Source organism: Dendrobates tinctorius, unplaced genomic scaffold (genome assembly GCF_039654945.1).
Source record: "Dendrobates tinctorius isolate UK_male_01 unplaced genomic scaffold, ASM3965494v1 ptg000031l, whole genome shotgun sequence".
NCBI lineage: Eukaryota > Metazoa > Chordata > Amphibia > Anura > Dendrobatidae > Dendrobates > Dendrobates tinctorius.
The window spans coordinates 18,489,152-18,505,787 of record NW_027361699.1 but is presented as its reverse complement, the minus strand read 5'-3'; positions in this window follow the sequence as shown (position 1 = coordinate 18,505,787).

The following is a 16,636-nucleotide window of genomic DNA, read 5'->3' as shown; positions in this document are numbered from 1 at the left end:
TCTGAAAGTTGGCGGTCCTTACTATATGAAATGATGATGCCCTAGCAGCTCTCTTTCGGAAAGGTCTGGCAGAAACCGTAAAAGTTGTTATGGTGGGATTTCCTGTCCCCTCTGGTCTTAGCGACTCCATGTCATTAGCCATTCAAATTGATCGATGTTTACGTGAACGTAAAGGTACGCGAGAGGCAGTGCTGCCTTTTGAACAAACTTCTGAACCCATGCAATATGATAGGGTTTTGTCTAGGGCGCAACGTCAAGAGTTCAGAAGGCGTAATAAGCTATGCTTTTTTTGTGGGGACGCCTCTCATGTTATTTCTGTCTGCCTTAAATGAGAAAAATGTTTTGCTCACGCATTTGCGGTGGGCAGTGTACAGCCTAAGTTCCTGTTGGCAGTTACCTTGATCTGCTCCTTGTCTACTTTTTCTGCTAATGCCTTTGTTGATTCAGGAGCAGCTTTGAATCTGATGGATCTTGACTTTGCCAAGCATTGTGGTTTCCCCATGGTGCCCCTGAGAACCCCTATTCCCTTGAGGGGGATTGATGCTACCCCTTTGGCAGAGAATAAACCCCAGTTTTGGACCCAGGTGGTAATGCGGGTCGCCCCGGACCATCAAGAGAATTGTAAATTTTTGGAGTTGCACAATTTACATGATACTATTGTACTGGGTTTTCCTTGGTTACAAACTCATAATCCTATTTTAGATTGGAAATCTCTGTCTGTGGTGAGTTGGGGTTGTCAGTGTGTTCTTGGTAACACTCCTGTTTTCTCCCCCTCTCCCCAATCTCAAGACATTCCTGACTATTTGGCTGATTTTTCTGATGTGTTTAGTGAGAGTAAGTCCGCGTCTTTGCCTCCTCATAGGAGTTATAACTGCGCAATTGAGTTAATGCCCAGTTGTAAATTTCCCAAGGGTTGGCTTTTCAATTTATCTGTACCTGCACATGATGCTATGCGATCTTATATCAAGGAATCATTGGAAAAGGGTTATATCAGACCATCCTCTTCGCCTTTGGGTGCTGGTTTTTTCTTTGTGGCCAAAAAAGATGGTTCATTAAGGCCATGTATTGACTATAGTTCTCTTAACAAAATCACTGTTAAATATCAGTACCCGTTACCCCTGATTTCTGATTTATTTTCCAGAGTTAAAAGTCCTTGTTGGTTTAACAAACTTGACCTCATGGGGGTGTATAATCTTATTCGCATCAAGCACGGGGATGAATGGAAGATGGCGTTTAATACTCCGGAGGGACATTTTGAGTACCTGGTGATGCCTTTTGGGCTCACTAATGCCCCTTCCATCTTCCCATCTTTTATGAACGATATTTTCTAGGACCTTGTGGATAAGTTTTTGATCATTTATCTGGATGATATTTTGATTTTTTCCAGTGATCGAGATTCTCATGTGGAACATGTCCGGACTGTGTTCCAGATTTTGAGGGAAAATACTCTGTATGTTAAGGGATCGAAATATCTTTTTGGTGTACAGAGGATTTCGTTTTTGGGATTAATTTTGTCCCCGTCTGCTATTGAAATGGACCCGGCCAAGGTACAAGCCATTTATGATTGGGTTCAGCCCACTTCTCTGAAGGCTCTTCAGAAATTTTTGGGTTTTGCTAATTTCTACCGTAAATTTATAAGTAATTTTTCTGGTATTGTTAAACCTCTGACGGATTTGACCAAAAAGGGCGCTGATGTGGTGAATTGGTCTCCAGAGGCAGTCACGGCATTTCAGGAGCTTCACCTTTGCTCCGGTTCTACGGCAACCTGATGTTTCACTCATATTTCAGGTGGAAATAGATGCTTCTGAGATTGGTTGAAGAGCCGTTTTGTCTCAAAGAGATCCGGTAACCTCTAAGATGAATCCCTGTGCCTTCTTTTCTCGGAAATTTTCTCCATCTGAACGTAACTATGACGTGGGGAATCGGGAATTATTGGCCATGAAATGGGCATTTGAAGAGTGGAGACATTGGTTGGAGGGAGCTAGACATCAAGTTGTGGTCCTCACCGATCACAAGAATTTGATTTATCTTGAATCAGCCAAGCGCTTGAATCCTAGACAGGCTAGGTGGGCCTTGTTTTTCACGCGTTTTAATTTTGTGGTCTCCTTTCTTCCGGGCACTAAGAATGATAAGGCGGACGCTGTTATGAGTTCATTTTCCCCTTCCCCATTGAGGTCTGATGAACTCCCTCTTCTGGTGAAGGAAGGTAGTGAGGCTGATTACCAAGCACCTGAGCTGGGAGAGGATGACTGGGCGACGGGGATCTCTGACTGGATATAAGGCAGCCGACGAACTTCTGCCTCGCTGGTGACTTCTCTGTGGAATTCTAGGAGACCGTCTGATTCCTGCTCCTCAAAAGTTTTCTGCTTTGCCTTTTTGCATTTGTGTTTTGGTTTTAGTTTGCCTTGCTTTTATGGATTCTGCCATTCCCTGCTGGGGTGAGCTGAATTCCTTTTTGTCGGTTTGCCCTGTCTTCAGAAAATACCTGAGTACTGACATAGTCTTTTTGAAGCCTAGCGTTTCAGGGCCTTTTTCCCTGTCAGTCTGTTGGCTCTCATTTTGATAGGGTTTTTCACGGATTGCAAACAGCAGCCTTCCTATCCTGTCCTATCTAGTTAGCTTGGGCCCCATTATTTGCTCAGTCTATCTTTCTATCTGTGTTAGTGTTTTTTCTTCTTGCTTCACCGTCATTATATGTTGGGGGCTGCCTATTGCTTTGGGGTCTGCTCTGGGGCAGTTTAGATTTCCCTTTCTGTCTTTAGGCTAGGCAGTTCTCTGGCTGTGATCGAGGGGTCAAGGGCATCGTAGGAACCCCCTACGGCTACTGCTAGTTGTTGTTGATAGGTTCAGGGGTCTGCAATCCGATAGCTGCCAACTTCTCTGGTTTTCTGGACTTAGCTAGCATTTCTGTTTTTGCCTCCTACGGTGACTCATTCATAACAGGACGCCCTTTCTAGGAGTTTCTTTGCGGATTCTCTTGACGTGACCGAGCCTACAACCATTCTAAATGAGGGTGTAGTTCTTTCCGCCATCTCTTCTAATTTGAGACGTGTCCTGCAGGAATTTCAGGAGGATAAACCTGAACGATGCCCTATGGGAAAATTGTATGTCTCTGACCAGTGGAGGAAAAGAGTAATGTCTGAAATTCATTGCTCCGCTTTGGCTGGTCATCCAGGTATCTTTGGTACCAGAGATTTGGTGAGTCGGTCTTTTTGGTGGTCTGCCTTATCTCGTGATGTCAGGAATTTTGTGCAGTCCTGTGGGACTTGTTCTCTGTCTAAGCCCTGTTCTGGTGCTAGTGGTTTGTTGATGCCCCTGCCGGTGCCCAGGAGGCCATGGACCCATATATCAATGGATTTTATCTCTGATCTCCCTGTCTCTCAGAGAATGACTGTTATTTGGGTGATCTGTGATAGATTTTCTAAGATGGTCCATCTTGTGCCACTCCCAAAGTTGCCATCTTCTTCTGAGTTGGTGCCCTTGTTTTTACAACAAGTGGTTCGTTTGCACGGGATTCCTGAGAACATTGTGTTGGACAGAGGGGTCCAGTTTGTTTCCAGATTTTGGAGGGCTTTTTGTTCCAAACTGGGAATTCAGTTGTCTTTCTCCTCTGCATTTCATCCTCAGACCAGTGGGCAGACAGAGAGAACAAACCAGACGTTGGAGTCCTATTTGAGATGTTTCTTATCTGCTGATCAGGATGATTGGCTCTCATTTTTGCCCTTGGCCGAATTCGCGCTAAACAGTAGGGCTAGCTCTGCCACTTTGATGTCTCCTTTCTTTTGTAACTTTGGGTTTCATCCTCGATTTTCTTTGGGGCAGGTAGAAGCTTCTTCTGTGGATTCTGTTGTAGAGAGAATGCAGCAGATTTGGGACCAAGCAGTGGATAAGTTGTCCCACTCTCAGGAAAAGGCCCAATGGTTTTCCAACCGGCAAAGGACCATTGGTCCTTGGTTTAAAGTGAGTGATATGGTTTGGTTGTCCTCAAAAAATATTCCCTTGAAGGTTGCATCTCCAAAATGCAAGCCAAGGTTTATTGGACCTTATAAGATTTTGGAAATCCTTAACCCCGTTTCTTTCCGTTTGGCTCTTCCAGTTACGTTTAAGATTCATAACGTCTTTCATAAATCTTTTTTTGAAAAGGTTTGTGGAGCCAGTCATTCCCATGGCAGCGTCCTCTGACCCTGTACTGGTTAAGGGTAATTTGGAGTATGAGGCAGAGAAGATACTGGATTCTCGTCTGGCTAGACGGAGACTTCAGTACTTGGTCAAGTGGAAGGGTTATGGCCAGGAGGATAATTCTTGGGTCTCTGCTTCTGACATCCATGTGAAGAGATTGATTCTTGCCTTTCACCGGGCCCATCCTGATCAGCCTGGTGGCGTGGATGAGGGTTCGGTGACCCCTCCTCAAAGGAGGTACTGTTGTGAATTCCCTTGCTTGAAGTTCTGAGCCGAAGTTCCCTCTGCTCCTTCTGGTGGTTACTGAGAGTAGTGGAGCTGGCCAGGTGGATGAAAGTTCTCCAACTGACGACAATAATTGGGAACCTGGGATTACTGGCTGGGAGCATATAATTGAGCTGGCTGCTCTTGGAGGTTGCTGGTGATTTCCTCTGTGTGCATTTGGAGTTCTTTTGTCCCCTGCCTGATCTGCATGGGTCAGATAAGTGATTCTTTTGCTAATCCTTTGCATCTAATCTGGTTGTGGCTTTTTTTGCTTTCTGCTTTGCTGCTAGGGTTCAGCATACTCCCTGCTGGGGGCAGTGCTGGGCCCTGCTTCATATGTTGCAGCTTGTTCAGTCCCCTGTTATGATAGTATCTTTTTGCTTTGCTGCCAGTTTATACCAGATTGCTGATCTAGCGGGGGTGAGGTCGTGTGACCTCAGGTTTTTTGTATATCAGAAGTGTTGGACTTTTTCAGGGTTTTGTGTGTGATTGCAGATAGTATCTTTTCTGTCCTGTCCTGTCTAGACAGCTTGGGCCCCACCGTTTGCTCAGTCTGTTCTCTGCCTGTGTTTGTGTCTCATCTTGTCTCACTGACAATATATGTTTGGGGGCTGTATATTCCTTTGGGGATCTGCTCCGGAGCAGTTTAGATTTCATCTTTCTGTCTTTAGGCTTAGTTAGTCCTCCTGCTGTAAAGAAGCATCTAGGGCATCGTAGGAATGATCCACGGCTACTGCTAGTTGTGTGGATAGGACCAGGGGTCAGCAACCTCTCTGGTGGCTTAGCCTGTTCCTGCCATCCTCCTCGGTGACTCATTCATAACACTGGACTATGGGATGGAGGATATATATGATGGGTATATGGGCACAGGACTATGGGATGAAGGATATGTATGATGGGTATATGGGCACTGGATTATGGAATGGAGGATAATCATTATAAATTGTTATAACTAACCATAGTTAGTTACTATGCCCAGGCAATGCTGGGCTCTTCAGCTAGTAATATATAAAGTTCACTCATCTCTATTCGCCTGTTCAGGCAGATTTTCAGGAAAATTTGATTTGCGGAGTTTATTCTCCTAAAATGTAATGTCCCTTATTATGCTCTGTAGTCTCTTCACCTTACAGCTTTCCTTTCCTGCCCCTCCACCCTTCATCATCACCTGTCTGGTCCTTACCGCATCTTCAGATTGCCGCTGCTTATGTTGAAATCCCCTCTGTTGAGACCTAAGTTTCTCAAACTGGGCTGAGACTTCTGGCTTTGATGAGGCCTGGGAGGATTCTGAGCATGCACATACAAGGTCACAGCGCACACCATGATATCATTATGCTGTGAGCTTTGACACACTTGTGCAGAATCCTCCCAAGGTTTTCAGCATGAGATGTAGGGATCTGAAAATGTAGCGAGGACCGTACATGTACCAGTGAGAAGCGAATACCCTAAGAGGCGCATACAGGTGTTTGTCACAAAATTATAATATCAAAAAGTTAATTTGTCTCAGTTCTTGAATGCAAAAAGTCAAACTTATATGGTTTGATTCAGCTGGGATTGGCGACCTTTCCGACGTTCGCTGAACAGTTCGCTGAACAGTTCTCCGAACTTATCAGAACTCCATTGAATTAAATGGGAGGCAAAACCAAACACATAGACAATACCTTAAGGGGGCCCAAAAGCTGCCAAAACAGCTCAAATTGGGGCAGACACCAGGAAAAGTGACATCTATTCACCCAGAGTGCAAAAAGTATAATTGTGCAGCATGGATGCCTGGGATCGGTCTTGGAACAGCATGTCTAGCTTAAACATTGATCAATAACAGGTGGGTGAATGACAGGTGTAGGCCAAATATTTTCAAAAATTAGGGTGAGACACCGTGAAAAGTGTCAACAATTGACCCATGTTAGAAATTTTATGCAGCAGTTAGGCATGGTCATGCATAAGACAGGTTCTGGGCCAGCATTTACAGGTTTGAAGTGAAGTTAAAATTAAGAGTTGGGTGAGGGACCGATGTAGGCCTGCTGTGAAGCCCTGATACCTAATGCAACAGCTTAAACTGCTTTTCTGCTCATCTACACTCAGGTGGAACAAATGTCAGCTTTGTAGACTACTATTGTTAGCTGTCAAGGCATGTGTCATGCATGAGACAGGGTCTGGGCCAGCTATTACAGCTTTGAAATTAAGTTGAAATTACGAGGTGGTGAAGTTACTGGTGTAGCCCTGCTGTGCTGGGAGCCCTGCCAAATTCAGGCAACACACATGAAGGAATCCAAGCTTGGAGACAAAACATTTCCTAAAATTAGGGTCAGACACCAGAAAAAGTGGAATCAATTGACCCCCAGTAGAAATTTCATAATGGTGCAGCATGGATGGATGGGACAGAGCCTAGCCCAGTATTTCTAGCTTACAAATTAATCCGTAAGAGGTGGATGAGTAACAGGTGTAGATGTGATGCTCTAAGACCCTTTCCACTACAGGCAATCCACCAGATGGAAACCCATCTTGGAGTCTCCTCATTTCAAAAAAATATTGTCACACACCACTAAAATAGCATCAATTACCCTACAGTAGAAATAGTATAATGGTGCTTTGAGATCCCTTCTACTAAAGGCAACCAACCATATGAAGACTCAACTTGGATTCTCTTCTTTTCAAAAATATTTTGGCACACACCACTAAAGTGGAATCAATTTCCTCAGAGTAGAAATAGTATAATGGGGATCTGACAAGCATTCCACTACAGGCAACCCAACTTGGAGTCTACACTTTTCAAAAAAATTGTCTACAAGGCGTACTGCTGTGCGGCTGCCAAAGAAAGGGAGTTGAGTAGCCGGTCCAGTAACAGAAGCTGTCAGTTGTATTTGGATTACACGAGCAGGTGTTTGTTCAGTAGCAGAGATGGGTGAACCTGAACAGCAAAGTTTGGCATTCATAGCGAACACCTACTGTTTGGGCACAAACACCAAACACGGACTTCACCAGGAAGCCCGTGTTCCTGTTCGGGTTCTGCTCCCTGAACACCGGGTGTTTGTCAAATTCATCCAGTGAAATTCTCCCTGTGAACTGCAGTGAACTCGCCTCTGCACCTTGAGACCTTTTCTCAATGTGCTGATGGGGACCTCACCAAGGTCAACGTGATTCACTGGTCAGGCTGGGAACTCTGCCTCAGTGACCGGCAATAATCTCGGTGATGTCACCGCTGGTCGTTGATGCTGCGCTCACAGCAGCTCAGTCATCAGTGTTTCTCAGCCTGGACGGTCACATCTTGGCACTGTCCAGGTTAAAAACTGTTTATCCTCCAGACATGGGTTACAGCGTGGGACAGAACGACAGACAGATGTGGGATATTGTTGTTTTTTTATTTTTGTTTTATTACAGAAGATGAGTGCTTCGGTGGAATTAGGTGTTAGGTGAGTGTAACTGTGCTTGTTATTTTTAAATGTAAAAACGTGTGTTTTGTTTTATTTCGAATAAAGGTCTTTATTCTTGCTGTGTCTTTATTTACAATAAAACTATAGGATTAGTAACTGATAGGGGTCTTATAGACGCCTCTCCATCAATAAACCGTGGACTTGATATCACCGGACAATACAAAGGTGACATCAACCCCACAATTATTAACCTCACTTGCCACCACTACAGGGCAAGTGGGAAGAGGCAGGCAAAGCGCCATAATTGGCACATCTAATAAATACGCCTTTTCTGGGGATCTGCGGGCTGCTATTTTTAGGCTGGGTTGGGCAATACTCATGGCCTCTACTTCATGCTTGATCAGGGTCTGTTACTGTATCCACTGATTTGTAGGTCGTGCACATACCTGGAAGAAGACTTAAAATTTGAAGATTGATCTTGTTGACACTATCCTTTTTCAGAGCTAGATTAACCCTTTCACACAGCCAGCCAGACTTTCTGAAGTTGCACTGAATGTTTTTCTGTTACCTCCTCAATTGATGTAACGATGTAGCAAAAGTTGCATGGTAACATGGTCTGTCTAGTGGTTGTGTTTACTGGTGCCTTGCCATCTACAATAGTCAACAGCTGGCTTGAGAACAGTCCAACAAAAACATTGGCTGTCATGGGGTCCTTCATGTTTGTGTTCAGCAAAATTTTCTTCACTTGTCTCCAAAGGTATGATGCTTTTAGACAGGCATTGAGTTCATCTGCAGGGGTTGGTATAACAGGTAGTGTTTGTCAAAAGTCACCTGCCAAAACAATAACTACACCTCCCATGATAGAATTGTTTCCACGCAAGTCTTGCAGCAGTCTGTCCACTGCTTCCAGAGGCCTCTTGTGTGATATCGTGCATTCATCCCAAATGATGGCACTGCACTTTTGAAGCAGTTTGGTCTGTCCTGATCCTTTGGTAATGTTGCAAACTGGGCTGTCTCTGTGAGACAGGTTAAGTGGTAGCTTGAATATTGAATGTGCCGTCGAACCACCAGTTAAAAGTGTAGCTGCAATTCCAGAAGATGCCACTGCAAGCGCAATATTTTGTTGTTGCTGAAATTTTGCTAGGAGGAAGTTGATTAAAAATATCTTTCCTATTCCACCTGGAGCCGGAGTCCTCAAACTTTTTAAACAGGGGGCCAGATCACCATCCCTCGGACCATTGGATGGCCGGAATATAGTTTAAAAAAATTATGAACAAATTTCTATGCACACTGCACATATCTTATTTAGAAGTAATAAAACAGAATAGGAACAAATACAATATTAAAAATGAAGAATCAAAGTTAAATCATCAAACTTACCGATTTTTTGGGTTCTTCGAATATCCTACACTTCGAGTCAATTTTTTCTCTTGCATGATATCATTGTTTCCTAGGGATTCCAAATTGCTATTAGTAAAATACCAACATATACACAGCGCTACAAAAACAATATACCAGCAATAAAATTGCCTATGTGGCACCCCTGAGGCTCAATCGCCACAGAGGTACTGCACCTTCTCCTAAGGTGTGGTGCCCCACCATCCAAGTAAGTTGGTTGCTCCTGACCACGCTCCAACACTCGCACCCCACACAATAGAGTAGTTCAGCAAAACCACATTGCGGCTCCTTGCCTAGAGAGAAGCAGAGCACCTTTGGTGGTTCCCTGCTTGGTACACTAAATGTGCTGGGAGGTGGGTGGAGTTGAGAATACACATAAAAGAGCGGGAAGATTTTAGGATTGAGGTCAGTCAGTCAGACGGGGAGTGTGAGAGAGGAAGCCACTCGGAGAGGAGTGGGGATCCCTGGAAGAGGGATGGAGGAATGAGTGCTGCAGCTGCCTCAGTGATCTAAGCCAGCTGGCACGGGAAAGGAAGGAAGGAGAAAGACATTGAACCGAAGCCTGAGTTTCCATAGGAGGGAAAGACAAGTACGGAACGTAGGAGTGAAAGGGAACACCGAGGACGTGGGTTAGAGGAAGAACCCTGCCTAGAAGTTGTAAGCGCAAGGCTGGGGCCCGGTCCCCGAGGTTGTATGGACACTAATGGTTCTGCAGCAGACACCGGTGGAGTAGTGGGCTGTAAATGCACTGCTTCCATCTAAGACTTGAGGGCACAACAGCAACACGGATAGAGAGCCGGGACTCAGGAGTAGAGAGTCCCCTATGCAGGCTACAGCTGTCTGCCGTACAAGTAGAGTTCTTGGGAACATCTGTCAGGAGGAACTCCAGTGTAACTCAGTACTAGGAGATCTTCACACTTAAAGGCGCTATAGAGGAGACGTTCAGAAAAGGCACATAAGTTGGCGGAGTGTTGGAAGGGAGCATTCCATCTTGCCTGGAGGTTGACTGAGTCCCTGACCCGGAGGACACGACACAGAAGCGGGCACTACAGACTGTGAGTAAAGCTTTGGAACTACATGCCCTGGTGTCCTCCATTCCTTCCTGCGTCTGTCCGCCTGGCACTGCTACATCCCCTGCGCCAAACACTACACCATCTAAGTGTCTCTTCGCCTATCCTGCCCTGGGACAACAGCCCTGCCTGTGGTGGGCTATAACATCATTGCTGCACCACACCATCTGTCCTGGAGGATCTGTCTGCAGCGTCGGCTTAACACCTCCCTTGCCAAACACCACAGGTGGCGTCACAAACTATTCCATTAACTACGTTACACCATTTCCATTCCCCACCATTGCTTGGGCGCCCAGGGCCACGGACCGGGTCACCGCTGCTGTGACAAATCCCGCTGACACCGGCCCGGTACCGAGTACCCCACGGCCCCGGGAGGGCGACCCACCCACACAGAGACATACAGACTGCACTGCCCATCAATGCAGCCTGATCAGTGCCCATCAATGCAGCCTGATCAGTGCCCATCAATGCAGTCTGATCAGTGCCCATCAACGCAGCCTGATCAGTGCACATCAATGCAGTCTGATCAGTGTCAATCAATGCAGCCTGATCAGTGTCCATCAATGCAGTCTGATCAGTGCCCATCAACGCAGCCTGATCAGTGCACATCAATGCAGTCTGATCAGTGTCCATCAATGCAGCCTGATCAGTGTCCATCAATGCAGCCTGATAAGTGCCCATCAATGCAGCCTGATAAGTGCCCATCAATGCAGCCTGATCAGTGCCCATCAATACAGCCTGATCAGTGCACATCAATGCAGTCTGATCAGTGCCCATCAATGCAGCCTCACCAGTGCACATATTGGTGGAACTCAACTTTTACATCAGGCTCAGACTGGTGTGGTTAAAAACACATGTGACATGCACAAAAGTGAACAGGTCGGTTGGACGGTGTTCACACCACCCAAGGACTGAAACACAAAGAAAAAACACACTATAACAAACCTGCAAAAATACTCTGTTGTAAAAATTATATAACAAATCTGGGAGATTCCCGCCCCTCTCTTGTATGACATGCACGTGAAGAGCCATCTTACACAGCGTGCCCATATCAGGAAGCATCTTTCTGAATCCTGTTCTTATAGGTACTGTTCACATGATCAGAAGAGATGAGCAACTTTGTCTTTTTTCAGGTCGAGTCGGGTTTCATGAAACCCGACTTTCGCAAAAGTCGGGTCGAACGCAATTGGCCGATTATCATGAAAAGTCGAAGGCCGACTGAAACATGAAACCCAATGCAAGTCAATGGGGAAGAAAAGTCGGCAGTGAGTGGAGGACAGGAAACACACCTACAGTGCCCATTTTAATGCCAAAAACACCAATTCTTATTACTGAAGCTTGTCAACCTTAATTTACTTCATAATAATAGTTAGGCATTGAAAACTGGGGGTTATTTGGCTAAAGCTGTGAGGGGGGGTAGGGCTGGCTCCAGATTTTCGTGGGGCCAGGGCCAAAGAGTGTCACTGGGCTCCTTTAACACATGCCACAATTCATGATTCTCTGATACGGCAGAGAAATAGCGGTATAGTACAATGGAAAATACTTAACTTCTTACATCACATGACTGATATCCATTTTAAATTCTCCAATAGCTCCAAAAAAGGACAGTAAATTACTCCATACAGTATTATGGCCACCGCATAGTGCACCATGCAGAGTAATGAGGCCCATATATTTCTCCATACAGAATCATTGGTCCCATATAATGTTCGATACGGTATATGATCAGCTCCACATACAGTTGTGGCCATAAGTATTGACACCCCTGCAATTTTGTCAGATAATACTCCGTTTCTTCCTGAAAATGATTGCAAACACAAATTCTTTGTTATTATTAACTTCATTTAATTTGTCTTAAATGAAAAAACACAAAAAAATTGTCCTAAAGCCAAATTGGATATAATTCCACACCAAACATAAAAAAGAGGGTGGACAAAAGTATTGACACTGTTTGAAAAATCATATGATGCTTCTCTAGTTTGTGTAATTGACAGCACCTGTAACTTACCTGTGGCACCTAACAGGTGTTGGCAATAACTAAATCACACTTGCAGCCAGTTGACATGGATTAAAGTTGACTCAACCTCTGTCCTGTGTTCTTGTGTGTACCACATTGAGCATGGAGAAAAGAAAGAAGACCAAAGAACTGTCTGAGGACTTAAGAAACCAAATTGTGAGGAAGCATGAGCAATCTCAAGGCTACAAGTCCATCTCCAAAGACCTGAATGTTCCTGTGTCTACCATGCGCAGTGTCATCAAGAAGTTTAAAGCCCATGGCACTGTGGCTAACCTCCCTAGATGTGGACCGAAAAGAAAAATTGACAAGAGATTTCAACGCAAGATTGTGCGGATGTTGGATAAAGAACCTCGACTAACATCCAAACAAGTTCAAGCTGCCCTGCAGTCCGAGGGTACATCAGTGTCAACCCATACTATCCGTCTGCGTCTGAATGAAAAGGGAATGTATGGTAGGAGACCCAGGAAGACCCCATTTCTTACCCCGATACATAAAAAAGCCAGGCTGGAGTTTGCCAAAACTTACCTGAAAAAGCCTAAAACGTTTTGGAAGAATGTTCTCTGGTCAGGTGAAACAAAAGTAGAGCTTTTTGGGCAAAGGCATCAACATAGAGTTTACAGGAGAAAAAAGAGACATTCAAAGAAAAGAACGCGGTCCCTACAGTGAAACATGGCGGAGGTTCCCTGATGTTTTGGGGTTGCTTTGCTGCCTCTGGCACTGGACTGCTTGACCGTGTGCATGGCATTATGAAGTCAGAAGACTATCAACAAATTTAGCAGCATAATGTAGGGCCCAGTGTGAGAAAGCTGGGTCTCCCTCAGAGGTCATGGGTCTTCCAGCTGGACAATGACCCAAAACACACTTCAAAAAGCACTTGAAAAAGGTTTGAGAGAAAGCACTGGAGACTTCTAAGGTGGCCAGCAATGAGTCCAGACCTGAATCCCATAGAACACCTGTGGAGAGATCTAAAAATGGCAGTTTGGAGAAGGCACCTTTCAAATATCAGGGACCTGGAGCAGTTTGCCAAAGAAGAATGGTCTAAAATTCCAGCAGAGCATTGTAAGAAACTCATTGATGGTTACCGGAAGCGGTTGGTCGCAGTTATTTTGGCTAAAGGTTGTGCAAGCAAGTATTAGGCTGAGGGTGCCAATACTTTTGTCTGGCCCATTTTTGGAGTTTTGTGTGAAATGATCAATGTTTTGCTTTTTGCTTCATTCTCTTTTGTGTTTTTTCATTTAAGACAAATTAAATGAAGATAATAATACCAAAGAATTTGTGTTTGCAATTATTTTCAGGAAGAAACTGAGTATTATCTGACAGAATTGCAGGGGTGTCAATACTTTTGGCCACAACTGTAATGCTACAGTACATGTTGGTCCCCATGGATGAAGCTCCACTGTCTTATGTGCCCAAATAATGCTCCATATATAATGGGCCCCATTTCTAATGCTCCAGTGTATAATGGGCCCTGTAAATGATGCTCCAGTGTCTGATGTCCATCTTTGGAATGCTCCAGTGTATGGTGGGCCCCATATGTCATTCTCCAGAGTATAGTGCTCCCCAAAAATTGCTCCCAACCTTTAAAGCAATTAAATAAGTCTCCTCGCTAGGGAATCCCTGTACTCTGGACTCCTCGTCGTCCCCATCTTCCATCTCTCTGCACTTGGACTGTTTAGGCAGAGGGCGTACAGACGTGTTGTCATCACGCTCTCTGACCAGAATGTCACTGTCAGGAAACGCGGAAGACGTCACGGCGGTGGAGCAGGGAGAGATAAGTATTTCAACTTTGCAAGTGCTGTGATCCTGAGCAAGCAGGGGGGGCCCACTCGTTGGCGACGGCACTGGCACAGGGCCCTTCATAGTATGGCGGTGTGTCTGACGGCCCTCCCACCTTCAGAGACACTATGAGGGGCCCTGTGCCAGTGCAGTCGCCTATGAGTATGCCCCCCACCTGCTCAAGGAACCTGCACTTTCATCTGCACCTTCCTCTTTGTCACCGCGTAAGGTGGTATAGTATGTGGGAAGGGGAACCTGAGTTTCATCAGGGTCAGATTCTGGCTGTGCAGAGTGCGAGGGGAATGTAGTGGTCTGGGTCAATGCACGAGCAGAATCATCTAGCAGTGGCTGGGCATCAGTGCACTTGTGGCGCCCCCCGGAGTACGGTCACCACAGTGGCATTACCTTCCTCCTAGGGAGTGTGATGTCATGTTTGGGAGCAACGAAGGATCTCTCTAGCAGTTAAACCAACACACAACACAGTTCCCACTCCAGGCCAGCCGGGAGAGCGCTGAACCTTACTGCTGAGGAGCTGCTCTCTGTGGTCGGGAGGAGGGAAGTTAGGGCAGTCTGTGAAGGGAAGGGGAAGTGTGTGGATGTGAGAAGGGGAGCTGGAGGATGAGCAGAGTTAAGGCTCACTCCTAGCTGGAGCGCATGGTCTGGATTCCGGTCTCTGAGTTTGTAGGGACACTGAAGGTCCTGCAGCAGAAACCGGACGAAGTAGCAGCTGTAAATGCTCTGTTCCCAACTAAGGCTCGGAGGCCCCAGCAGCGACGTGTGTGAGCCAGAAGGAAAAGGCTACGGCTGCCTGCCATATGAGAAAGTTCCAAAAGAGAGTCAACAGGGGGATCTTCAGTGAACTCAGTACTGCAAGTACCTCAGATAAGCGCTAGAACGGAGGCCACATTACCTATCTGCAGAGAGAGAATTCCTAATTTGCTTCCAGGCTGACCAACTCCTTCTCCATCTGTACTCGGGTCCTGGACGGCACTTACCAAGTACAGGTAAAGGAACTGCACGACTGTATCTGTCATCTTTCTCCTGCGCCTGGCGCACGGCTCTGCTACATCCTGCGCTGCACACCATCTACCAACTCTTTCATCTGCCCTGCGACTACGGCCCTACCTGTGCAGGGCTTCTACATCTTAGCTGCACCACAACATCTGTCCCAGAGAAGCGACACTGCAGCACTGGTCAATCTGATCAGAAACCACAGGTGGCGTCACGTATCATTCACCTATAAACGTTATTCACCCCTTTGCATGGACGCCCAGGGCCACGGACCGGGTCACCACCACCTTGACACATCCCTCTGAGACATCGGCCCGGTACCGATTAACCCCACTGCCCTGGCTGGCGACCCACACTACATGTCAGATTCATCTTGGACTGGGGAATTCACGATTTGACTTGATAACCCAGGCATGGTATATGAGAAACAGCTACATGGACTAATGTGAAGTGTGGCCTGCTGCATCATTCACTTTTGGTGGGGGTGAAGGACACAAGGAAAGGGGTTCTTCCTGACCAGGAGCCAGCACTTGACGACTCAGTGCTTGCATTTTTTGAAACTTCAGAAGAGGAGGGAATATTAGCATGAGAGGACACATTTAAAAATGTGGGCAGGAATGTCACACGTCTGTGAGTAGGAAAACTGAAAGCTGATGATAAACCACCACTGCATCTCATTGTGAGTCGACGTCCATAATAAATGGATGCCATTGATCATCTGAAGATAGAGCCCAGCAGGACAGAGCATCACTACGTCTTAACCATCATCTATCAATTCACCAAATTTGTAGAGGCAGTCCCAGTGAAGGATTTAACAGCCTAGACTACACAGCAGTGGAGCAGGGAGAGGTAAGAATTGCAAGTACTGGGGCCCAGAGCAAGCAGGGGGGGCCAACTCGTGGGCGGGGGTACTGGCACAGGGCCCCTCATAGTATGCCCGTGTGTCTGATGGCGGGTGTGCACCCCCACCATCAGAGACACTTGTTGTACTTTGAGGGACCCTGTGCCAGTGCCGTCGCCCAAGAGTGGGCCCACCCACCTGTCCAGGGCAACGGCACTCGCACGGGTGCGTGCGCCAGCTCGTGACTCCAGCCTTGGGGCGGAGGCAGCCCAGTTAGGAAGGTTGAAAAAATGGCATATGTTGATGTTGGACATTCAGCAGCTGCAAATGGAAGAATTGGAGAAGTCAGAGGAAGAGGAGGACAAAAGCGAGCCACTTTTCTGGCAACCTATGTGTCATCAGGAGAAGGTGGGATAAAATCCATTGACACCCATGCATGGTTCATTTTAATGAAGGTTAGATCATCAACATTTTGGGTCGACAGACGGGTCCTTTTTTCTGTCAAGATTGATCCAGCAGCACTGAAGACTCATTCGGATAGCACACTAGCAGCAGGGCAAGCGAGCTCCTGTAAGGCATATTGTTCAGGCAAGGTGTCCAGTTAACAGGCCCAATAGTCAAAGGGGAATGACCTGTGAAGGAGAACATCGATATGGCAGGAGAAGTAGTTTGTAACCATAGTTGACAACTGCTGTCTCCTGTCACTTTCAAT